This window comes from Grampus griseus (assembly GCF_964374135.1).
Source record: "Grampus griseus genome assembly, chromosome: 1".
Classification (NCBI taxonomy): domain Eukaryota; kingdom Metazoa; phylum Chordata; class Mammalia; order Artiodactyla; family Delphinidae; genus Grampus; species Grampus griseus.
This window is the reverse complement of record NC_139017.1, coordinates 15,202,344-15,228,964: the sequence shown is the minus strand read 5'-3', so window position 1 is coordinate 15,228,964 and position 26,621 is coordinate 15,202,344. Positions and strand designations below refer to the sequence as shown.

The 26,621-nt window shown below is 40.8% G+C and overlaps 1 protein-coding gene across 3 annotated transcripts in view; it reads left to right on the top strand.

The window, feature by feature from the left end:
• The window catches only part of ESRRG (estrogen related receptor gamma), a 641,560-nt gene that overhangs the window by 302,573 nt on the left and 312,366 nt on the right, over positions 1–26,621 (top strand). The window lies entirely within an intron of this gene.

Below are 26,621 nucleotides of genomic sequence, written 5' to 3'. Positions count from 1 at the left end.
TATCTTTACTTGAGGGCTGGACCAATGCTTTTTCATAGAGTAGTTTATTTGGTACTTCTTCTTATTATGAGGTGGTCTCATGCTTGATCTGCCCAGCACTAAAGCTTGGAAGCATTTGCCTTTTCTTCTCTGAGAGTGTGTGTGTGTGTGTGTGCGTGTGTGTGTGTGTGTGTGTGTGCGCGCGCGCATATGTGTGTACCTGCGTATCTAGCAGCCTGTGTTATCTGGGATTATCATTCTTAGTTATTTCTCTTCTCTCCCCCTCTTTTATCTCTGCCACTCAAACCAACTTCAGCCATCTACCGGCTCTCATTGGAGGTAATAGCCTCTCTTTTTTTGCCATCGTCTTGTCATGTTCGATTCGGCTGCACGAGGATTTCAAATTAGCCAAAACGTTTGCCTGCTGGGCTAACTCTGCTGCCACGATGTGTTATGGAACCACTGTACCCCTTGAGGCTTTTTTGATATTGATGATTGCTCAGAAAAAAATAAGAAATGGTTGGTGGCCGTTGTTAAACCACTCCATGCCAAGCCCCTTTTATACAACAGAAAGGACCAAGGAGGAAAATCACCTGCCTTCCTGCCGCCTGGCTGGTTGTCCCGTTGTGCCGGTGCCAGGCTCCTGATGGGAGATTATGGGCTTCTTGGCCTGTGATTGTAGAAATAAAAACAGTAAAAAAGGAAAATAAAATAATAAGGGATGTGCAGTTAAATTCAGTGACTTACTGCTGATGGGTTTTAACTCACTGGAGAGAGAGGAACCTAATTTTCTTATTCCATTGTATTCTCCCTGTCCTCAAGTTCACTTATTGGAGAGACTAACAGAACTGATTCTTGCCATGCAAAGCTCACAGGCGTAGTCACAATAAAGTAAACTAGAGGACAAGGAAGTTTTTTGTTTCTAAAATGATTTGCTGTTACTACGTCTGAGTTGGGGTTTCATGTTATCACAAACTTACCAGATACCTTCATTATTTTTGTTAGGTTTGAAAATCAGTCTGGTGACAAAAATTTTTTTCTAATCTTCCAGTCCAGATTTTTGTTAAATAGCAACATCGGCTGCTTCCTTCACTCTGTATAAGCAGGACATAGAACTCCCAGAATATTACACTTGTTTGGGAGGCAAATACATAATTGAGCATGCACATTTTTTTTTTAAACTCTGCTGTTTGAAACAATGTGACTCTATTGAGCTAAATCCACATGATTCTAGAACAATGGGATAAAAAGTAGAAACTTCAATAAATCAAGTTATTTTGTTTGCAAGACATCAAAGAATTTCTTTAGCTACTTCTGTCACTAAATGTTGTAAGTATCACCGCCATATATTTTTTGAGCTTTGACCTTTTACGTGACTCCTGTTACTGGTAGCTCCGAACTACTTTTTTTTTTTCTTTTACATCTTTATTGGAGTATAATTGCTTTACAATGGTGTGTTAGTTTCTGCTTTATAACAAAGTGAATCAGTTATACATATACATATGTTCCCATATCTCCTCCCTCTTGCATCTCTCTCCCTCCCACCCTCCCTGTCCCACCCCTCTAGGTGGTTGGTCACAAAGCACCGAGCTGATCTCCCTGTGCTATGCCACTGCCTCCCACTAGCTTTCTATTTTACATTTAAAAGACTAGAAGTTGTCCCTCGCTTCATCTTGCCACTCTTTTCCATTGTCAAGTTAATCAGAGCTTCAGGCATCTTTTCTCCTCTCCCATCTCTGGTGAGAAGCGTCTTTCTGCCTAAGCTGATCCTGGTACTTCCTATGTTTTCTAGGATTCAACTCCATTAGTTAGTCTCTCCAACATGCTGGATTCTTCCACCTCCAACGACGCCTTTCCTACTGTAGGGAAAAGAAAGCAAACAGACAACTTTCCCAACACCTTGATAACTGCTCGGATAGCTGCCTGGCTCTTCTCATTTCCTTCACCATCAGCTTTCTCATAAAATGTTTCCAGGACCGGATGTACATAGCGTCGTCACAGCCTGCTCCTTGACCCCTTGTGATCTGGTGCTGCCTCACCACTGCCCCTTCAATTGCTGCCCCTTTCCCTGCAAAAGGTCAATTTTTGGAGCACTCACTCTGTGCATGGCATTGCTTGAGGTTAGTGAAGAATTCTGGGCCAATCAGTTGTGCGGCTTCAGAGCAAAGTGGTGAAGAATCAAGAATATGTGGACACTATTGTCTCTGTGTTAGTGCAGTGATGGCCTTTCAGTCATTCAGTACTGCCCCTCCTCTCTTGAATCATGGTGGATGACCTACAGGGAAAAAGTGAAATTAAATTAGAAAGTGAACATAGCGGTGAAGGAACTAGAAAAAAAGTATAATGAACTGAAATAGACTTGTCTTCCCCAGACTTTGGTATGTTGGGGGACACCATCAGATGGGATAATTTACTCTATTAGTTAATATGACCATTTTACCAAATCAGCTTGTGGGCTTTCATTCCCGGAGTTGTCCGTTGCTCCTGAGGCCCCAGCTGTTTATGCAAAGGGTTCTATACTTGACCCTGAAGCAGGATGACATTTCAGTAGGAAACTTGTCTCTCTCTCCTGGATTAGGAGAATGATGCTTGTGTTTTCCACCTACGGTAGGACCCTAGCCAAAACTAATAGTCAAAAGGAACTTTCCATTCAGCTTAGGAGTTTCAGTGTTGAGCAAGAAGGAATTCCCCATAATTGTTCTTTTTCTGTACGGTGTTTTACTTTTTTGCTAAAGGAGCCCCTCCCTGTTCTTGAGTAGAGATGATGGTAGCTTTACAAATAAGGGGGGAAAATCAAAGTGATATTAAATGCACAAGGATATCAAATGAGCGATTTCACAGTTCTTGCTTATAGAGACGAATGCACCGTCTTGTTTTGCGTTCGTTTATTGCCACTTATGCAGCGTGAGAGAGCCCCAAGTGCCCTGTGTATACCTTGGTCTCCATGTAGCAAAATTAAGTACAAAGAATCATTTGCAGACACTGGCAGCTCTCAGCTGACCCCCGAGGCGAAGGGTAGAAGCAACCTGGGAAGAAAGAACAATGGATCGTAGTCTTCTAACTTTAAAAAATGTGTATATGTATTTCTCAGATAAGTACCCAGTGAATAGCAAATATCTTTCTCATCATATTGGGCTTATTTCTACCCCATCTCTGACCAGGTCCTACATTTAAAAACCCAGGAAGGTCTTAGCAATAATAATGAGTCCTGATTTTCCTAAATTCATTGCCTGGAAAATTGTCTGTGCATGACCCAGAATTAACTATATCCAAATGTGTATTACATGTGTACTGGGTGAGAATGATCTAAATTTGTTACCTAATAGTTTACCTTAGGTAATTTCAAATGTCTTTACTGTTTCTGTTATTGTTTAGTAATAAAATTTAAGTCTTTTTCTCTCTCTCCTTGTTGAATGAGGCAGAAAAACCCGTTTTCCCCACAGTTCTGTCTCCTCAGGCTGCATTTGGGAAAAGCGAGTTTAGATTAGATTTTAGTTTTAGAATTTTAATGAATTTTAGTTCTTTATGTGGAGCTATTTGTAAATGTAACTTTTGCTAATAATGCAATTGGTTGTGTCTTTTGCATAATTTGCAATACGGTGTTGAAGTTTAAGAAGCTTCATTTTATTGTAATTAACAACTGATCGGTAATAATAACCAAGCAGCTACTAACGTTACCAGCCTTAACTCTTGGGAAAAAAACCAAGGCAGCAGACACATCACTCCTCCTCCCCTCCCCCCCCCCCAAATAGTTAATAAGAATGCCATGTATAAAATTACCCACATGGAGGGAACAGGCGCTGCATTCCAATATGGAGGGCAGTGGAAAATCACTCAAAATTGCGTGATGCGTCCCCTCCCCCAGCCTCCCCTCCCACCCCTTTACTCAGGCTCAGCGGCCATGGCTCACGGGCCCAGCCGCTCCGCGTAATGTGGCATCTTCCTGGACCGGGGCACGAACCCGTGTCCCCTGCATCGGCAGGCGGACTCTCAACCACTGCGCCACCAGGGAAGCCCCTCCCCCGCTCTTTTCTAATTGTGGGTCTCATAGTTTCGTTGTGGGAAGCGGGAGAGTGTGCACGGGGGTATTGCGACGTTTCAGTTTACTGTTCCTAACAATTCCTTTGCACATTCCATTAGCACATTATTTATAGCTTCGTAAGAGGTCCTTTTCTTTTCCTTCTAACGATATCCCTGTATCTCTGATGATGATGCTCTCTGAACTATTATTTTTAAAAAATCTATTCCGTAAGTCGACTGCTCATTGGTTCACCGTCTTCAGCTTCCCTCCTGTCTCACTTGAAAAAGTCTGCCCAAAAATCCTCTCCAGAGATGCGACTCAAATCAAAGCAGTTTGAAAAAAGTCCCAGAGAGGCTTGGAGCCAGGATCCTGGGTCTTACAACCTGCAGTTCTAAGGCTGCCGAGAGCCCTGAACTCGGGTTGCTTGGATAAACAAGACTTCCTGGAACTCATTCCCTCCTGACTCCTCATAAGCTTCCTCCTGACAAGCCTCTCCACGCGAGAGGGCTGTGTTTTCCCTAATCAATTCCTTTTTGAACCCACTTGTTAGTCAAGCATTGTGCACAGTAGCTACAGAAAGGACCCCGTGTCTGGGGCATAAATTGCTCTTCTGTGCCACTGTTTGCGAGCACCCCCCAGTTATGGATTACTTCGTTCTCCACTTGACAGGAACATAATTAGAACTGTTGATGAAATCTACCAGATTGTCCCTCCGTGGCCTCGGTGGTCAGGAAATTTGGCTGAGTCATATTTGTCACCGATGGGGAGGCTCTAAACCCTTCATATTAACTATGTTATTAATGTGCCCGGAATTGGTGACACTTGAAGTGAGACGGGCCCTAATGGCACCTGGCGATGAATACCTTGTCGTGCGGCGGTCAGAGTTTCAGCGAGGAGAGAATGCGAATAAAATTCCCGAGTGCGTGTGTGCCGGTGTGTTTGCTGTGGGCACACGGAGGCTTTCATTTCAGAACATGGCCTTTTTGCGGCCTTTGCTGACCCTACAGAGTGTGCCGTTATGGAGCTGGCCGCTATTTTAGCCACTGCTTCATCCCGTAAATCCTCTCAAAGGTGAGAAGGCTGTGAAGTAGAATGGTTAAGAACCAGGCTTTTTGGAGGAATCCTGACTTCCTTGCTTATTAGTTCCGAGCTTCTTAAACTTGTTACTTGACCTTGTTATGTCTCCTCGCCAGTAAAATGGGAATAGTGTAGCTCTAAGGAATTAAAACATCTCTGAAAGAATTTAGCACAGTGTCTGGTTAGTGGCCAGTGAATGGTCCTGTTATGATGATGATGGTGATGATGATGATGGTGATGATGATTGATGGTAATGAACAGCAGCCTAACCCCTCCATCCTCAGCGATATCTTCTCATGTTTGCATATATGTTCAGAGACACCGTTCAGCGTGGCAGGAGCTCTGGGGCTCTTTGAGAAATGGTTATACTATTGAAGAAAGAATAAACTTTGCAGGTTAATAATACCAAGAAGCTGTTGATTGTACATTGAATTCCACAGCCATTCTGTCAATGCAAAGCACATTTACTGAGATAGCTTCATCTTCTTCTAAAATAAAAGAGTGAAACAAGTGTCATTTAAGCATATACTTGTGTCCCTATATTCCATTGTTTTTCCTGTCTTTCACAGGATCTGAGCCCCTTCTCTGGTCATATTCCCCAAGATGACCCTTAACACTGCATTTGTATCCCTAAGCATAGAGCTTTGAGATACTAGTGAATTGGCAAATATTAACTGAGCTATGTACCACGATCAACTGTTATAAAAACAATGTAGACTAAGATGATGGGCTAAAAGATTTGTCACTGGTGAAAGGACATCGTTCTTCACATATGGGGTCCAGCATCACTGAAAACACAGTCATGAAGTTCCTGGTCTCTGAAATATAGTCTTTGGTTTCATCTGTTAATTAGACATGAAAAAAATTTTTAAATAACTTTTTTATGACCAGTTGTCTTTTTGGAGTTAATGCTTTGTGGCTAGGTTTTCTACTTACAGAAAATACAAATTCTAACACATGTAGAGACAACAAGCAAGCTCTAAAATATTAAGGAAAAGAGCTTGACGTGTGTGTGCGCGTGCGTGCACGTGTATGCGCCCCCAAGAATAATTAGATAATTTTGTTAAGAGGGTGTGTGTTCTAATAATGTAATTTTTATTTGCATTTGTTTTAAACATTTATGAAGCTTTTACTATTGCTATGCACTTCGGATGATAACCCTCTGATGTAGTTACTATTTAGCATCCCCGCCTGGCAGATGTGGAAATATAGGTTAGATAATGTGGTCTCTGTTTGCCTCTGCATACCTTCCTTCTGTGAAAACACAACAAAAGCAAACAAAAACACAATGGCTTCCAATCCTTAAATTTGCCGAACATGTATCAAAAGTTGGTTTTGTAAGTGCATTGCTGTCATGTGTCACAGGAATCCATTTTCTTCATAGCTAAGAGGGCTCTGAAGATCTCAGTTTCCAGACCAGCTCTCCTCCCTCTGGGAAACAGCCCCCAAATTTAAGCTCTGGTTCTTTCTCGGGCATGTGAGATATTTGGTCATTGCTAATTTCACCCAGGAAAGGATTATGTTTTAAGCAGAGAACAGTGAACCACCAAACGGAAAATGATCTGTGTAAGCACAATACTAAGAGCAAGAGATGTAAAGAGAATTAGAAAGTTCTTAATTTTTCTTCATTGTGTCCCCAATTTCCAGCCTATGAGAGTCTGCTCATCTTTCAAGGCCCTACTCAAATACCGCCTTATACCTGAAGTCTTTCTGGCTTCTGGTTCTCTTTGGAATTAACCATACACTTTGCCAATTTCCCTTAGCATTGAACTTGTACTGTAGTTATTTATATGGAGCTATTAGATCCTACTTGATGATGGGTGTCCTTTCATACACTCCACACATCCAACCCTGTGTACACAGTTGGATACACTTTCATTCATTTATTCATTTGGCCAATTGGTGAAATAGGATTATACATATAAAGTCAATTTAAGAAAGTCTAAGTGTCAAATGACTTATGTGAAATAAGTTCTATATTTATCAAGAGGGAAGAAAAAATGTGGAAGCCTAGAGAATTTTAAGAAACATCATCTCGACGCAACGAGATAGGTGTTATTATTCCTGTTTTATAAGTGAGGAAATGGAGAGGTTAAATTACTCCAGCTCATGTAGGTAGAGAGGGACAGAGCTAGGGTTTTATCAGAGCTTCTCCCAGTTGCTGTCAGATGCTAGAGGGGAAACCAGAGGGCATCGAATAAATGCAGACAGTCCCTGACTTAAGATGGTTTGACTTATAGTTTCTCGACTTCATCACGAGGTAAAAGCATTACGCATTCAGTAGAAGCTGTGCTTCAGATTTTGAATTTTGATCCTTTCCTGGGGTAGCGACGTGCGGGCAGTGCTCTCTGATGACGCTGGGCATCGCAACTGCCAGTCAGCCATATGATCACATGGGTGAACATGTGATAACCATACTGGACCCAGACAACCCTTCTGTTTTTCACTTTCAGTACAGTTTACAAGAAATTCCATGAGATATTCAACATTTTATTATGAAATAGGCTTTGTGTTAAATGGTTTTGCCCAACTGTAGGCTAATGTAAGCACGTTTAAGGTAGGCTAAGCCATGATGTTTAGTAGGTTAGGTGTATTAAATGCATTTTTGACTTAACGATATTTTCAACTTATATATTGGGATGTAGACTCATTGGAAAATCAAGGAAGATCTGTACAGTATAACTACTGATCACATTTTTAAAAATTACTCATTTATTTATCTGATTGCACTAGGTTTTAGTTGTGGCAGGCGGGCTCCCTAGTTGCAGCTCGCAGACTCCTTAGTTGTGGCTCTCCCGCTCCTTAGTTGTGGCATGCAAACTTTTTAGTTGCGGCCTGCACGTGGGATCTAGTTCCCTGACCAGGGATCGAAACTGGGCCCCCTATATTGGGAGCATGGGGTCAACCACTGCGCCACCAGGGAAGTCCCGTGATAACATTTTAATAAGTTTTAAAATCCAGGACAAAATAAGATGACTGTACTCTAAGAGAGAGTATTCTAGAGACATTGTTTTAAATAAAATCATCAGACCCGTATATCACCATGTTATTCTCAACGTATTTTTTCAGTAACAAAGTCAAGCATATCTGTTGTAAAATATTTTAAAAATACAGACAAATCTAAAGGAAAAAATGAAAATCACCACCATTCCATTAATATACAGAGCTATACACTGTTATCATTTAAGATAAATCATGCTTCCAGACTTTGTCTATGGTCATAATCTATAAACCTGAGATCTATTTTTCTTTCCGTTTTGAAGCAGTCAGTACTGCAATGTCAGTGTCTGTGAGAGATCTGTCAGGATCACCCTCCTTCTGGTATAGCTGGGAACGAGAGAGGAAGTCTCATGAAAGTTCTGCGTGATTGCAGACTCTAAAGTACCTACTTGGTCCGTTGATGATAGCAGAACTTTCCAAGCCCTTCTGGAACCAAAGTATGGAAAATTTTGGAGGAACAGTTTCAAGTTCCTGTCTGAGAATCAGAAGCAATGACAGTGTCATTCTACTAAAGACTGGGATCCAATCTGAAATTTGAATTTATGTGAGTATGGCCTAAAATTAAGAACAAGGCCCTTGGCTTCAGCAACATTAGGCCTCTTCCCTTCAGTTTCCTTCTCCGTAAAATGGGATCAGTAATATCAAAACCAAAGGCTTATTAGTATAAGGATGAAATTAAATCGGGAAATGTTTATAAAATAATTTCCAATAATTACATGATCCCCAATAATGTTCTAATAGTATAATAGCATTATTATCACTAACCTCTGCTTATCACATCTCTTGACTTCTGAGCCAGGGGGTAAACTGTACTCGATGTGGCTGGTGAGCCCAGATCATACAGCTAGTACTTAAAACTCAAGGTCAGGGGCTTCCCTGGTGGCGCAGTGGTTGAGAGTCCACCTGCCGGTGCAGGGGACACGTGTTCGTGCCCTGGTCCGGGAAGATCCCACGTGCCACGGAGCGGCTGGGCCCGTGAGCCATGGCCACTGAGCCTGCGCGTCCGGAGCCTGTGCTCTACAACGGGAGAGGCCACAACAGTGAGAGTCCCACGTACCGCAAAAAAACTCAAGGTCAGTAGGCGTGCCAGCACACATAAGTCCACACTGTACTTTTGATTCTGATACTACATTTCAGGGTACTATTTGTTTACAAGTCCAGATAAATGTATTGTATTAGAATTGTACCCTTAGCCAGTGTGCGTACCCTTACTGATTGCACACTGCCTGTCTGTCTCTAAGCTTGCGTTTGTGTTTTCCTTTCACATTTCCTGGGATCCGGGTGACTTGGGCACCTTGTCATTAGAACTGAGCTTAAATTCAAATTCACTCCACCTGTCCTCCCTTTACATCTCAGCATATGAGAATATTTAGGTAAATCTTGCTGTTCCCCTAGTTTTGTTAGCAAGGGAAATGTAAGAAACTTGAGTGGGAGTTCATATTCCCAACTGGATGCTATAGAATTTGACATTGATTAACACTTCAACTCAGACAGTGGGTTGGCTTCATTGGCTGGGAAGGTTTTGCCACAGAGGAGCTCATGATCCGGCTTAAATCTGAGGACTTGGGATGTAGTTGGGGGACCTATCTGCCTAGACTATATACCCTTTCAGTACTGGGCTGATGATACCATATCATTACATTTCCAGAGAGTCCTTGTTGAGGTGCTGATGCCAAGGAGTCTTGTTACTTTAAGTCCTTCTCCTTCTAAAATGCTTCGTAGAGTGTAAGCCACCTTGCTGAAGTCATACAGCTGTTCGGTGGCAGAGACTGGATTTGAATCCAGGGTTGCTTAGCTCTGCCCACTATGCACACTTCCGGCATCAGTAGGAACCAAACGCATTTATTAGCTTATTTGTCTTTTGCATTAAATGTAACTTAGGATCCACCATCCCAGATTTTCAGGCTGTCCCTTCCTTCTTTGAGTCTCTGAAATGTCACTAACAATTCAGAGGTCCGATTACCCGGGGAAAAACATTAGAGGGAATTTGTAGAGCTCCTTACGATATATCTTTGCCTGCATTATCCTATTGGACGCTGACAACAACCCAACATGGGTACTGTTGTCTACATTTTACTGTTTTCTTTTTACAAGGAGAACATCTAAGCCATACAGAGATATAGAAGCAGTAGTGATGGCGCTCAGTCCCACGTACTGTTCTGAGGCTCAGGCCAGAGATTTCACCGTCCAAACCTTGCCTGAAGGGGCAGGAAGAATGTACCACAAGGATTTGTCTCTGGGCCCCCAGCGCTTTCAGAACTGACATGGAGAGAGAACAATGCCCACGTTTTCTGCCCGTTACTCTCATAATTGTCATGGTGTGGGGTCAGAACCTGATGACAAAGAGAGGCAGATGGATCAAGTTATCAAGAACAGACCTCTGGGGACTTCCCTGGTGGCGCAGTGGTTAAGAATCTGCCTGTCAATGCAGGGGACATGGGTTCGAGCCCTGGTCCAGGAAGATCCCACATGCTGCGGAGCAACTAAGCGCGTGTGCCATAACTACTGAGCCTGTGCTCTAGAACCCGTGAGCCACAACTACTGAGCCCACGTGCCACAACTACTGAAGCCCGTGTGCCTAGAGCCCATGCTCTGCAACAAGAGAAGCCACCACAATGAGAAGCCCACGCACCACAACGAAGAGTAGCCCCCGCTGGCCGCAACTAAAGAAAGCCCATGTGCAGCAACGAAGACCCAACGCAGCCAGAAAACAAACAAACAAACAAAAAAGGAACAGACATCTGTGGCACTGTGGCACATTCTACAGGCCACTGACCTCCTTCCTGACCAAGTACAATCATGCAGAACCACCTGCAGACAGATACTGAATATATGTTTCTAAAATATTTATTCTTCATTTCATAAGGCGGGGCAGGTAGACAGCCATCTCAGCAGGGTTCATGGTTTGTTACTTCCCCAACTTCACAAAAATGTGCTACAAGTCCGTCACAGTGAGACACTAGTTTGGTAATTTGGCGTGTGTCGTCAGCATCCCTTCCTTCTCCAGAGCATATGCTCTAAGATGCTCGTGTTTGAAAGCATGAATCACAGTTAATCATTATAAGAAATAGGCTTAGCACTTCATAAACTCTAGGAAAGACTGTTTTCTTTTCTAAACATTTAAATTACACAGCCTTTTTAGGCATTAAAACCCAATTATGAGTTAGTATGTTGGAGAGTTTCAAAAGCTGTTCCCTGTAGGATCTGTGCCTAAGATTTTCTCATTCAGTAGTTCACACCCTTTCCAATCCAAGCTTTTTGAAAAATAAATAAAATAATAATACATGTAAAAAGGAGAAGAAGCTTAAAACAGAGAGAGGCACTTGACAAAACATTGGGCATTATTCCCTAAAATGACAGTTCTTGAGGGATGCAGGGGGTGGAGAGAGGGACGAATGTCATTTTCCAACTTTTCTGGACTCTGCTCCCTTGTTAAATGTGCATATGATTTTATCAAAAAAAGGGATAAACAAGAGAAACATCTTATAGTTGGAAACTTATCTCCATGGGCTCCAGCCAGGTGTGTGTTGTAAAAAGGTGCATATGAAGCAGACTTGTCTTTTATTTTAATGGAAGACAGTTGATCAGTAGCAAAAGTTGTGAATATTATTTTAATGCTTTTTGTACTATATATAAAATCATAGGCCAGTAGCCAGTAGAAGTTTCAGATTTCCCTGAAAATTTTCTTTTAGTCTAATGCCTTGAATCCTGTAAAGACAGCTTACATTCCCACCAGAAACCTGGTGGCTCTAACATTCTAGAAGAAAAGATAAACAGGTCTGTTGAATTAGAAAACCTAACAGTTGGGAAGAATGGGAATCCAACTTATTGGTCAGCCTAGAAAGGCAAATGGAAATAAGGTTAAGTGATTTAAATTTCTTAAAAGTAATGTGTTTTCTTTTGTGTTTTTCCTCCTGGCACTAAAGCAAAGCCATATCCAAGCAATAACTAAAGTAAGATTATGGAATTCCAAAGGGGAATACCTAGAATAACTCTCCAGCGTCTAAAATGCCGTCACAACGTTAACATTTCTAAAAATCATCAGAGAAATGTGCAGTTTCTTTCTAGACCTAAAGGAAGCAACACAATGAATCCATTGCCACTATTGGGGAATATTTTACATAACCTTACATGCAATGATACTATGGCGCTCTTTCTCTAGCTACTAATGTAAATCAGTCGATTTCATCGTTGTAAATTCCTTAAAAAGTAGAACAATTGGCTATTAGAGTTGAAAGGGTCTTTGCATCCAGTTCAGAGACGTGATTCTCAGGGAGAATTTGTGACTTACGCACAGTTTTTCAGATGATGGGAATGCTGGGACGGAAGTCCAGGTACCCTGATGTTAATCTGAGGTTTCCCTCACAGGATTTCTCTCAAAAATATCTTTGAGTTTAGAGAGTGAAGAATGGGAGGGAATCAAAAGCAGGAAGGCTAAGATAGAAGCGAAAGACCCTATTTCCCTTCTCTTATTGGGTAGCCTCACCTTCAAGTCCAACAACAAAGAACCAAGCGAAACTGCTAGGTGGCAGCATTATTTTTGAATCTTGTCTCAACTCAGGATGGTATCTTCTGTGTGGAGCCAAAGTTAAGATAAGTGTCTGCGTTGTGTGCCTTCTTTGTAAATCTGGAAGGTTGTATTAAGTTTCCAAATGATATTGAGATTGGCTAAGTTAAGTCCTACTTGTCAATAGCTCCTCTTGTTGCATATTTAAAGTTCAAGAGCTGTGTTTGCTTTAGTTAAGTGCTCTGAAGTGTTTCAACGGCCACTGGTCCATTTATATAAACAAATGAAGGAACACACACTGATAATCCATGATACCCAGAAGCAGCCCAAGCCTGAGTGGCAGAAATCCTCGATGACTTGAAGATAAGCCTTCCACACACCTGCTTAATTCACGCTGCTAGACAACAACAGGTGTTTGCCATCAGGTTCAAATGGCTTAAGGGGGAAGCACTGGGAAAAAATATTTCCTACTTTAAGAACATGATGTTTTAGAAATTTATTAATTTGCGAGCACTTGGCAAAGTGTAATTACTACCTTGATACCATTATCTGTCTCCAGGAAGTACATTTTCCTTTGTTCTTGGTCATCCCTTTTATGCTGGAGATGATTTTAGTTGGGTTTGTGAAAAAATTGTTTTCCTCCAAGTGTTATTTTATATAATTTTTCATCTGTTCGGACTTTCAGAGAAGATCATTATTTCTTAAGGAAACTCTGTTTTCGAACAGTGACTTATTTTCTAGTTAACATCCATCACCACCACACACAGTTACAAATGTTTTCCTTGAGATAACTTCTAAGGTTTACTCACTTCGCAACTTTCACAGCTGCAAGACAGTATTGTTAACTCTGGTCACTGTGCTGTACACTACATCCCCGTGACTTATTTATTGTATAACTGGAATTTTGTACTGTTTGATCTCTTTCACCCGTTTTGCCCACCTACCACCTCTGGCAACCACCAGTCTGTAGGTCAGTGACTTTGAAAGCTACTTGAGCGTAGGACATATCTAAGTCTGGGTTGAAATTCACTATCAGTTAATGTCATTGTCAAATGACTCTAAAACATGTATCTCCGTCTTGATAGAAAGAGTAAGATGGTCCCGTTCTAAGATCGTATAATTTATCATGCCAAGGTTTCTAAAAGGTGGACGTATTTGTGCCAGAGTCCTAACTCCCGTCTTGGTCAGCCAGGTGGTAGAGACAGTAACTCCACCAGGAGGTCAGCAGCCTGAGCTTTGAATCCATATAGACCCAGTTTTCAAGCCCAGCTTTCGTCCCTGAGTAGTCGTGTGACACTACACAATAATAGTAAAATGGAAATAATATTATCTGCCGCAAAATATCATTGTGGGACTCAGATGAGGCAATGCATAAGGTTGAATGATACGGAATTTTCCTTACTTGGCCCTGCAAAACCCGAACAATTTCAAATGGTTCAGCTGAATGGGTAACACATTTAGTATCTTCCAGAAATTGAAACTCCTACTAAATAGCAACTTCCAAAAAAGTCAGTATGGGCTGGAAGGAGGAAAATCTGAATTTACTCGTGAAAGTAAGCACACATCTGTCCCAGGAGGAAGGAGCAGACAAGGTAAGAGGGATGACAGCAGTAGTTACCAGTGGCTCTACTTTCCAAGCGTCTATGACCGATGACCTAACCCTGGTATGCCCTTGTTAGCGCGGACTTCTATATGAATTGACACACATAAAACGGAATCTATAAAACGGAGTCAGGCTCTCTAAAAACTTCATGATGTAGTTTATTCATGTTTTAGAAATACGTTCCCAAAAAACTCTGATCAAATATTAGCAGCCCACAAAGGTAGGGAAAGCAAAGTTCATGAAACCACAAAGAGAGAGTGGGTAGACAAGGGGAGGACAGCTTCTCTGGGAAGACAAGCTTTTGTGAATGGAGTTGGCACTTGGTACAGAATTTAAAACTAGCCGTCTTACCACTCTCTCTGTCCCATCGTATGTGACACCTTGACCTGTTGTCGCCAGTTATAAATATCAGGGAATTTATTAACCCTAGCAAGCCTGGGTGGCTAATTGCAAAGCAGGATACGTATTGCTTGTAAGGGGCTTAAGCCAAACGCTGGATGGACTCAGCGAAGAATCTCAGAGCCGCTGAACCACCTGCTATGCATTGACACATCTTGGTTCACACAAGAACTTGAGAACACTTCTGAATTCTTGAATGATTGCCTAGAGTTGAAAGGCTTAGTGGCATGAGAACTTGAGCTGAAAAAAAGATGATATCATGTCATAGATAGGATCATCCTGTCATAATTATAATTGAAGGCAGTTCTGACATAAGACAAAAGTGTGTACAAAGACATTAGGTTTGGTTTTTCCTGCAATTTAAATCAGCTTTAAGAAGTTGTTTTCCCCTCTTTTCCTCTTGCCGTTCATCGCTCCATGTTTTGAATATTTTTCCCTCCTTGAGTGTCTTAATGTCATTAAAGAGGAATGAAGGAATAAGCTTAAACTTTTCAAGAAGGAATTGGATTACAATTGGATAGATTCTCAGCTTTCCTTGATCTGGAATGCGTTGTGAGGGTTAGAGAGAAATGGAGGTGCATTACAGCCAGGCAAATGCAAAGAGGTGTTGGCAAAGGAGCTTAAGAGCTGTAGTCTGGGCTGTGGGAACTTCCCGAAGACTGCCCTGTCCACGGAAAATTTTAGCAGGCTTTGCTTTTATATTTATTAAGTTTGGGTATGGTGGCATATCTTCCCCGAAGAAATTCCCATTTTTCTCTCCTAAGTAGGGTGAAGAACTCTTTCTTTCTCTCTGCCATATACCCCCTTCATTTCCTATACATTTTTCTATTGCTTGGTGTGAATGGGAATGTTTATTTCCAACATCGTATTGTTTGTATCTGCTCCACTTCCTGTAAATATTTTCATCGTTTTGCAGAGCTGCACACTCTCTTTTCTGTTAGGCTCATTGTTTGAGGTGGTAGAACCTGCACATCCTCTCCCATTCATTTTCTGAAAGGTGTTCTATCTCTACGTCTAGTGTCATTCACGGTAACTAACCTCATTCACAACTGATAGAATTGTCTCATTGTAGTGGTGAGCTGAAAGACAGTGAGTATCACAGAAATAAAAAACACTGCATAAAACTAGTTTTAGTTCATTCAATAGCAACAGCAAATTACTAAATCCCCACTAGGTACAAGGAGCTGTGATCAGTACTGCAAGAGAGGAAACAGTGGGAAAGAAGACGCAGCCTTTGCCCTGAAGGGACTTAATCCTACAAAAGCCATGCTTAGAAGGCGAAGGGCCGTACCACAAGGCAGAATGTGATTTGGGCCGTAAGGCATTTGCTAGCAGCATTAATACAGAAGAGGGACCAAATCTGTTGGGTGAATGGAAGAAAGCCTCTTGAAGAAGAAGAGATGTATGACTTTAAAAAATAGGTAGCATTTTAAGTAGTTTCTGTTACGTTGGTTTTCCTCCTTGTTACAAGGCAGTAAGTGGTTCTTAAAGAAAAAAAATCGGAATATACAAAGAAAGCAAAAGAAGGTAATTTAAAAGCACCATACCTGGCACTTCCCTGGTGGCGCAGTCGTTGAGAATCCGCCTGCCAACGCAGGGGACACGGGTTCGATCCCTGGTCTGGGAAGATCCCACATGTCGCGGAGCAACTAAGCCAGTGCGTCACAACTGCTGAACCTGCGCTCTAGAGCCCGTGAGCCACAACTACAGAAGCCCGTGCGCCTAGAGCCCACGCTGTGCAACAAGAGAAGCCACCGCAGTGAGAAGCCCATGCACTGCAACGAAGAGTAGCCCGCGCTCGCCGCAACTAGAGAAAGCCCGCACGCAGCAACGAAGACCCAACACAGCCATAAATAAATAAATAAACAAACAAATAAATCTGTGACTCAGTTTTAAAAAATAATAATAAACACTATACCTGCTGGAAGACAACTTTTGTTAACAGGGGGCAACTAAAACATGGGCTTCGAAGATGAGGATGCAACTGCCAGGTGCCTGACGGTTGAACTGACTGCTGGTCATCTGATGTCCAGCGTGTCCTTGCCCTTTCCCAGACTTCCAAGCTCTCTCCCAGAAGAGCTCATCCCAAACTAGGTGATGGTGGCTTCTTCCTCTGTAATTTTCTGTTTGTTGCTACAATGTTTCTTAATGCCCAACAGACAGACAATCTCATCTGTCTGCAAGGGAAGGTGAATAAAGAAGAGATGAAACGCCAGCTTTTTGCTTTTCTGGTCGATATTTAAATGCAATATTATATCAATTCATTAACTGGTAATTAAGTGACAAGAACATCACTTCATTTCCCCTATGAATGACACCAACTTTCCTTCTTTCCGAAAATCTGGTTCAGGAGATTTTGGTGGGATGAATACGTTGTATTTCTTTTAACACGTTTTTTGTTTAAAACCGGTATTGTTTCATTTGAGGTGTGAGGAAATGTGCTAACCTTGTCTTCGTTGGTGCAGCAGTGCAGAAATGATAACTATATATACTTTTTTTTATATAAAAATAGAGAGGAGCAGGAAGGAGAGAGACAACTTATTTAAATCCTGAATACAGTCAGACCTCATATGCATCGTTAAAAAAAAAAAAAAAGCCCTAAAGAATTGCATACGGATTAGAGGGATGAATATTCTATTATTTCAGTCTGTTCTGCTGATCTTCTTATTGTGACTTTGTGCTTCAGAAATCTGCTAGGAATTTGGCTTTGCCGTAGTCGGCAGTAATTTTAAATGTGTATCAAGCACTTGATAGTGTATGATCTGCGTGCTGTTGCATTCCTATTCCCTAAATTTTCCACCAATTTATTACTTTTTTCATACTGTTTTAATATTTCAGGATGATGAATATATACAGCATCATTAAAGGTAAATAAAAAATGCAGGAAATTAAAAAATGGAATATTAGATGTTTCTTTGCGGTAATCCCTCGGCCCAATAGGAATGAAATGTCTCTGTTCTATCAAGTAATCCCTAAACATGAGTAGGAACCGGGGAGTGTCCACACAGCCCACATAATATTTGTATCATCTAAGCCTATTTATGTAAGGCTTGAGTAAAAGTTGTTATTAGAAGACCTATAAACCCATTTTACAATTCCGAAAGATATGCTTGCCTCTTAATCTTCTCTACCTTTATTATTTTTGCTGGAGTTGATGTGTTCCTAATTCATTTTTCAGAATGCTATTTCTCTGTATCTTTTTTCACACTGAGGTGATACATTGGCTATTCTATTGAAATACATTTTAAAGACCCAGAACTGAGTTCGGTAGTTCATTTGCATCTTGTAGCTGTTTTTTCAATATTTATAGGAAGAAGAGTTTATTTCCCAGGGTCTTTCACAACTTCCAGATATTATTTGATGCATGTCTAAGGCAAGTTTTCCCAAAGTATTTCCTCTTTTAAGGAAGTCTATTCTATATTGACTCCCTAAGCTCCTATTTTTTTGTTTTTTCCTCAGTAACAACAGTTTGCATTATGTGATGCTTTACTACAAAATTGTTGAAATTTAGTTTTGATTTTGAACCAAAGAAAGCAATGTTTTGTAAGGAGACTATCTGAATTTAAAAAGATCACAAAATGTTTTCTCTAAACCATGAATAAGATAAGGAAGCCTTGATATATGTTCCACATTGTTTAAATGACTTGTTTGGAAAGATTTTCTTTCTTTATTGGCAAATCTTCAGTATTTGCCATCTTTGAAAGGCCTCTTTACAGGGAGAAGCTTTTCAAATATCTTGAAGTCGTATGTATGATTCCTTTCTTCCGTTCCTTCCAGTTAGATTTTAGCGTATACCAGGCTTCTCTTAAGCCAGTTTAGTTCTTTTAAATGTGCAAATATTGATCTAGCAATTGCATGTAAACACTCTTGACTTTCAGGAGAGTTAGGTGTATATACCATTTGCATTCTTATTCCAGACACATTAAAGTCCTAGGGCGTTTCCAAAAGTTTGGTTCTTTTACTGTAACATTCCTTATTTGTTGCTTATTTATTTTTGGCTTAAGTACAAAGGCATCATTCTACTATTCACTGCTTAATCAGAGTCGTGAAAAGTGAAGATCAGTAGCTCTTACTGAGTTCACAATTATAAAAGGTGTTAAATGACCACAGTTTCTAATGAACACCCACCGATACGGTGTATTTTAAAACCATGTTTCGTACAGCACCCCAAAGGTACGGTGTGGTGAGACCTTTGAAACCTTTGCTCTAGCTTTGGCAAGTTCGCTCTGAAACAGAAGATGAATCCTATTAGTGAATGAGGCATTTCATTATCCTCTGCGGTAAGTCAAGTTCAAGTTGGCTTTTCCTGCGAACACCAGATTCGAATGGAGGAGTCCCAGCGTTGCCCCTTTACACTCTGCAAGTGTGCCATTTGGGATCCGTGCTGTCAGCAACGGTGACAGTTTTCCTCTGGAAGCCAGTTTCTGTGTTGTGTTTGGTCCTCATTTTGCAAAGAAAATAGTGACACCAGATAACATCTGGCAGATAGTCCCCTGGCTGAACTTTACCCCTAGGAAGACATGCAAGAGCTGGGGAGTGGGGGGCGGTTGGGGGGAGGTAGTTTTAAATAGCCCATGCACTTCTGCTAGAAAAATGAGCAGCGAGATGTGCTTTCGTAATGGTCGCGTGACAGAGCTGCTCCATTGTGTTCAGTTCATTGGAAATCTGAGCCTCCTTCCACCAGCTGCACTTGACCGTGCCCAGAGGTCTTGCTTGGGTTCGGTTGGCAGATGAAGCTCTGCTGTGTGACAGCTGCAGTGGGTGGGTGCTGCCAGGGGCAGCTCAGCCAGAGAGGCCCGAGCCTGGGTGGTCCTCCCCGCAAGGCAGGTGGCAGGAGTGGCCCAGAGCCTGTGGATTAGGGAGAAGAGCCACGGAGCCCGGAGAGGAGAGGGACAATCTGGGCCCCTATTCTGACAATTTTCTGGATTCGGTGTGCGGTCTATCCCATTCCTCAGGGCCAGGGATGTAGAGAACAGTGTGGCCGAAGGGTTAGAGCTCAGCCTTTGCTGTTGGCTCCCAGCTGTGTGACCTTGGGTCAGTTACTCAACGTCTCTGTACCTCAGTTACCTTATTTGTAAAGTTAGGATAGTGATATTATCTACTTCGAAGGATTAAAGAAAATAATCCTTTAAAAGCGCTTAGCTCTGTGCCTGGCACACAGCCAGCACTCCACAACATTACCACCGTGAAGCTTTCCTTTGCGGTGAGTGCAACACTTTCTGTTTATAGATGGAGAAACTGAGGCTGTAAATCATGAGCTCACCTGAGACCATTTGGCCGAGAATAGAATTCATGTTTCCTGGCTTTCCGGCTATTTTGCTAACTGCTAATCTATGCTTCTTCCCTGCATCAAGCCCTTAACATTCCTGTTCTTGATTAAAGTGAGGGCAGGATTTAAGAAAATAATGGTAAGAAATAACCTCATAGAGATTAATTTAATCTGCTGCATCTCATCCTTGAAGCTGATCTTACTTGAAAGAAAAAAAACACTATGTTTTCAGTCAGTGTCTCCCCACAGCTAAAATGATCGGATTTTTTAAATAGAAATTTTACATTGCTGGTAAAATTGGCAACTTTTAAAAAATAATAATTTTTCATGACTCTGTGGAGTCTTGTAGGCTTCTGAAATTATCCACAGACATTTAAACTGGCTCTGAGCCTTGGGCAGAATAAGGTAGAAAAGTGTTTACAGTTCATAGCTGTGAATGTACGCTGGAGTATTTTGCTTTAAGCAATACAGAAACTCCTGGGATAAGCAAAAAGCACATTTTCAGAGTGAAACAGACTGAAGCAAGTAGCAGAAATATTACATATTAAGGTTAAAAACTATTTATAAGGCTGAATTAAAAAAGCATAGACAAGGAGGTATCTTTATACTTCTATTAATACTGAGTTGTGTCTGCATTCACAAATTAGTTTTGCAAATTAATATTTGGAGTTGGCTAAATAGCTGGTTATTAAATGAGAAAAAAAAAGTTGAATTCACCAGTTATTTGAGTGATTTTGACATGCAATTCCCCAAACAAACAAACAAACAAAGCTGTTTGTGTATATAGGCGTAGTATAATTCAGCTCCCTCTAGCTTGTGAATTTCATTCTACAGATGGAATTCCCTTCCACCCCAAAAATAAATACTCAATAAGCACAGGTCTGTGGCTCGAGTCCACAGTGCAGTCAGGCTGCTAATTTGGTTTGATTACTAGATATAGCCCAGTGGTCTGGGGGTGTTTCTCCTCACCCAATGACAACAGTGTTGAGGTGGGTAGAGTAGGAGGGTTTTTTGTTGTTGTTTGTTTTGCTCTGTTTTGTTTTGTTTTTTCATCACCAAGGAGCAAAGCCTTTTTGGCACATTAGCACTATTTTCAGCAAGTAATGCAAAATGGGAAATAATTGGGTTGACGAGCTCCTGGGATATTAGTGGTGCTTCGGGCAGGAAAGCAGGCATTGGAAAATAAATGACAAATTAGTCTGCTTAATCTTTTTATTGTGAATCAGATGCCACGACAGTGGTTCATAATACATTAATAAACGCCAGTTAAAGCAACTCAGACGTTATTCCTCAAATTCACAAGAGTGGTAAGAATTCTTTCCCAAGGGAGTGAGCATGTTTACCGAGTGATTTTCCTCCTATGCAAGCAGGATGTCCTGGTATAAACCCAGGTGAATAACGATAACAATGATTTATGTAGAGTGCATAAGCATTTATGGGCAGTTTCGTACATATCCACCTGTGTGAGCTTCACTATGACATCCCCGGGAGGGGCAAGTTTTCCTGTTTCCCAATTTTACAGGCAAGACACCTGAGAAGTTAAATGATCTATCAAATGTTGCTTGATGTTGGTCAAGCAAAGATTTGGACCTTGACTTTCTGGCTGCAAAACAATATTCAATATCTTGTAATAACCTATAATGGAAAAGAGTCTGAAAAGGAATATATATATATTATATATGTATTTTATATATAATATATATATATGTAAAACAATCACTTTGCTCTACACCTGAAACTAACCCAACATTGTAAATCAACTATACTTCAATAAAAAGTTGTTTGTTTTCAAAACAACACTTGTGTTCTTGCTGCCCCATCTATGTAGAATTAAAATTGGTAGTGTAACTCTATGTAATATAAATTCCCATGTCTGAGTTGAGTCGTGTTCCCCTATCCATTTTAGATAAAGTTTCATAATGCTGCAAATATAACCAAATTCCAGAATCTTACCAAGTTCCTGATATTGCTAAGACTTGATGACATAAAGGAGTCTCATGACATTTTTCCTATGGAAACTCTGAGACATGATCACGGCTGAGCCAGTGTGCATCCCCAAGTATCACTAACCAGGCTAGTCAAGATAACTTGTCTAGGTCCTCTGACTGATGGCTGATCATATCATGTGTTTAACAAACAGCAGCTTCTGAGTCCTGGGATTTCCACTTCAGCATCTCCAGAACACGAGTCAGCCATCGCAGCTCACGGGATCTGTTAGTGACTGGGCATCTTTACAATAAACCTCTCCAACTTTGCTTGGCTTCTCCCGAAGTTCATTCTTCACAATACTTAGACTTAACTGTTCAGCTGTACAGCGTTCTTTCATCCCAGTTAACATGATGTTTTGTAATTATTCTAATACCTGTTGTGGGAGGGATATTTTTGTCTATTGAGTCCCTTCTGTCCTCATTTATATCAGCCCTGTTCTCAATGCTAGATGCACGGGAAAGAGGCACTAAATTTGTGTTTGTCGATCAATTGACCAGAGGGGCTTTGGCTAACCATGCTCCCTCTTTTTTTTCACACGAGAGCACCTACCCTGCGATCAGTTAGGATATAATCATAACACTTAGGAAAGAGAAGATGATATCCAGCCAATGTCATGGACAAGAGAGGAGTAGATTAAAAAAAAAAAAAGAAGGTGTGGAAGGGATCCAAACTTTAAAATTAGACTTATGTTTGAACCAGAGTTATCAAAATATGTTTCTAAGAAAGAAAGGCTGATTGCTAATAAGAAGACAAATCATAGCACGTGGTGAAGAATGCCAAAAGCAAACATATCTCTCCCTGGCTCATAGCATTTATGAATGCTCTGTTTACGTGGTTAAACGTGGTTGCTATAGTTTTTGCTTTGTTTGTTGTGTGGTCTACTGTGTGAAAAATCAGCTCTGCAGAAATTGGAGGCCAATGGCACCCCAAAATAAGTGAAGTAGAAACATTATCCATTCAGAAATTATGCCAACATAAACTTTTTTTATAATTTGGTTTTTGCAGAGCCCTTAAATGTATCCTTTCAGTGTTAGATAAAAGCAAACGTTTCCCTATTCATAAATGAACTTTAAAGAAATGTGTTAAAACAGACAAGGTAAAACACCCTAGATTTCATTTCTTTATATAATGACTCTCTTAAACATATATGTCTTCAGCTTGATTGTTTTTTTTCCATCTCTTCAGAGAGGGGGCCTTGGAGACTTTCACGGTAATTATGCATCCTGCCTTCCTAAGGACAGTCTGTTACTGTTTTCACTAAATAACCTGTGATCATGTAATGGATAAATAGTATTGCCTCTGTTTCAATGACCCCCCTTATTTTACGGTGGCCGGCAGTGTGCCAGGGTCAGCTTCTTGGACTCTGTTTTTGTTCTACCTTCCTCAGTACTACGACAAAAACTATTTACGTTTTGCTTGAATAGCTTAAACCCCATTTTAGAAGACTTTAGATTGCTTTTGAACATATTTGAATGCATCTTTAGCCATCACTGGGCTTAAAATGGAAACCCTTTTTTCAGCTTATCTGTATTAAACACCTGTAAAAATCAATGGTACTGTATTTTTTTTCCTTATAATGCTCTGTTCCTTTAACTAATGCCAGAAATAATGCACAATTTATTCTAGCGTGTTCCCTTCCCTTTGCCTGATGTTCTCCGGTAGTAACTCACTTCTGCTGACTTAATAGTAAAATTGCCAGGTTGATGTTGAAATTCAACCAATTGGAGGCTAATCCTCAAGAAGAAATTTGCTGTCTATCCTACTGATTATCGTCCGTCTTCTTCATAATGAATATGCAAAAGGTTTATTTTATTTTTTTGCAAATGCACATACTTATAGAAATGACTGACCAATGGGAGAGGTTAGAGTTAACCAGTGATGGTTTTTTTTCTTTTTTTTTTTTTGAGCGTTGTTATTTTCCCCTAAAATCAGAAGTCATTACATTTATATTGAAAATATTGAGTGGTTTGTATGAGCTTTATGCCAAACTAAGATTAGTGTGCTGTAGCCCATTACAAATGTGGAAGATTGACCATTTTTCATGAGTTAGAATAAAAAATATGATAATAATGTCTTCTCATCATCATAAAGAGAGATGATAATGACTAAATGAAATATTTATATTATCTCATTTTATTTGATAGGTTCCATCTTCTCCCATACCAAACATCTTCCCCAAGAGCCACCTTAGCCTCCTGTTTAAAAAAGAAATCTTTGTAGAATTCACGTTCTCCATATGTGTGCCAGTACAGCCAGTTGTCCAATATTTGACTCATTTGGACCCTCTTTAGTTTCTGAAATTTATTTTGCTTCTCAAAATAAAGCCCAGTGATCTAGTATGTTTTGATCAGGGCTGTGCATAGAGGCAGGTGACACTTTAGTTTTGACATGCATCTCTATTTGTCTGTTCCCAAGCATTGCTTTTTGGATCGTGGGCTAATTGTTAAACAAAACTACATACATACATACATGTATATATCTGATATATGCCGTCCACCACTGACCCTCATATTCTCTATACCCCTCTGTCTCTTCATCAGCTGCATTTTGAGGCTTTCCCTCGCCTGTATTTCTTTCTTTGTTGTTTTTTTAATTGGGGTATAGTTGTTTTACAATGTTGGGTTCGTTTCTACTGTACAGCAAAATGAAGTAGAGTTCCCTGTGCTATACAGCAGGTTCTCATTAGTTATCTATTTTACACATATTAGTGTATATATGTCAATCCCAATCTCCCAATTCATCCCACCTCCCTCTTTCCCCCCTTGGTGTCCATATATTTGTTCTCTACATCTGTGTCTCTACTTCTGCCTTGCAAACCAGTTCATCTGTACCATTTTTCTAGATTCCACAAATATGTGTTAATATACGGTATTTGTTTTTCTCTTTCTGACTTACTTCACTCCGTATGACAGTCTATAGGTCCATCCACGTCTCTGCAAATGACCCAATTTCTTTCCTTTTTATGGCTGAGTAATATTCCATTGTATATAAGTACCACATCTTCTTTATCCATTCGTCCGCCGATGAGCATTTAGGTTGCTTCCATGACCTGGCTATTGTAAATAGTGTTGCAATGAACATTGGGGTGCATGTGTCTTTTTGAAATATGGTTTTCTCTGGGTATATGCCCAGTAGTGGGATTGCTGGGTCGTATGGTAGTTCTATTTTCAGTTTTTTAAGGAACGTCCATACTGTTCTCCATAGTGGCTCTATCAATGTACATTCCCACCAACAGTGCAAGAGGGTTCGCTTTTCTCCACACCCTCTGCAGCATTTATTGTTTGTAGCCTAGCCTGTATTTTTAAGGTTGTATCTCTTCCCTCAAGCTCTATCTTACCTTCTTCTCAGCTGGACCCTTCCCAATCTTTACTTCTTCTTTGAGGCTTAACATATAGGAACACTGACATATATGCCACTGTCACGTAAGGATGTTTAATTAATTAATTTATTTATTTATCTATTTATTTATTTTACTGTGATATTCCCTTTATTGTGGTGATCTTGAACTAAACTCACAACATCTCCGAGGTCTGCTTGTTCTTTAAAGCCTGGTGCTCTTTTCAGGTTCCAAGAGGACTAGAGAAAGGGCAAGCATGCTGCCTTCAGCTCCAGCTGTGACTCTTTAAAAAAAAATCATTTATTAAACTATGGTTGATTTACAGTGTTGAGGATTGTTTTATAACGTTCATGCTCTGAACATAGGTGTGCAGGTTGTAAGTAGGAACAGAAAGGGCCAGAAATGGCTTGGGGGAAAATCAGGTGTTGCTGCCATTTGCACCAGGGCATCAGTGCACGTCTTGAAGCATCCCGTGTGAGTCTGAGGGGTCTGAGAAAGGGGCCCGAGCCCTGATGATCTGAATGTGGTGGGTGCGTGACAGGCATCTGCTACCGCTCTGTTTTCACGGCCGCCACTCTCAGGAAAGATTCTAAGAGTTCCCAGGAACAGTGTTCAGACATGGAGCTGGGTCCAGTGCTTTCCTGTGAACTGAACTGGCCCTCTCTTCCCCTCCATCCTTCTGTCTCTGTTCCTCATTCCTGGTGCTCATGGTCTTGAAGTTAGAGAAAAGAAGAAAGGCTTTGCCCAATGTATTCTGAGGTTTTAGCTCTGTGGAAGGTGATGGAGGTAAGCCTCCGAGCGCCTGGCTGACGTGTCAACAGCGGGTCTGTGGGAGTTGCTCTCTCCACGCCCCTTCTAGGTGCTGTCTCCTGCCTCTGGAGCTCTGGTCTACCTTCCCCGTGAGAAGGGCCACAGTGCCTCAGGCTTTGATGCTCCGCTCCTTGTTGGATCTGCTGCCAGAGACACTGTTTTCGGTTTAGCACTTGTTTTCTGCAGGAGGTGTTCAGGTTTGTTGCAAGCCTGAAGGAAACATGCCTGAGGAATTTTAGCTTTTAAGAGGAAAAAGAAAAAATGCCCTATTTTTTCTGAACACATTGATTTGCTTTAAACGTGTCTTAAATTTCAAGAAAACATTTTGGGTGCAGCACAAAAATGTTGCTATTCCCAGTTTTCCTTAAATCCCTCATTTTCAAGACTTCAAATGTTAGAAAGGTAACTCATCACACTACTTTGCAGTTGGTGCTTGTTACTGGCCCTAATACATGGTGTTCTGTGTTTTTTTTTAATTGAATTATAGTTGCTCTACAATATTATGTAAGTTAACAGGTATATAATATAATGGTTCAGAGTTTTTAAAGGTTATACTCCATTTATGGTTATTATGAAATATTGGCTATATTCCCCATGTTGTACAATACAGTATAGCCTCGTGGCTTATTT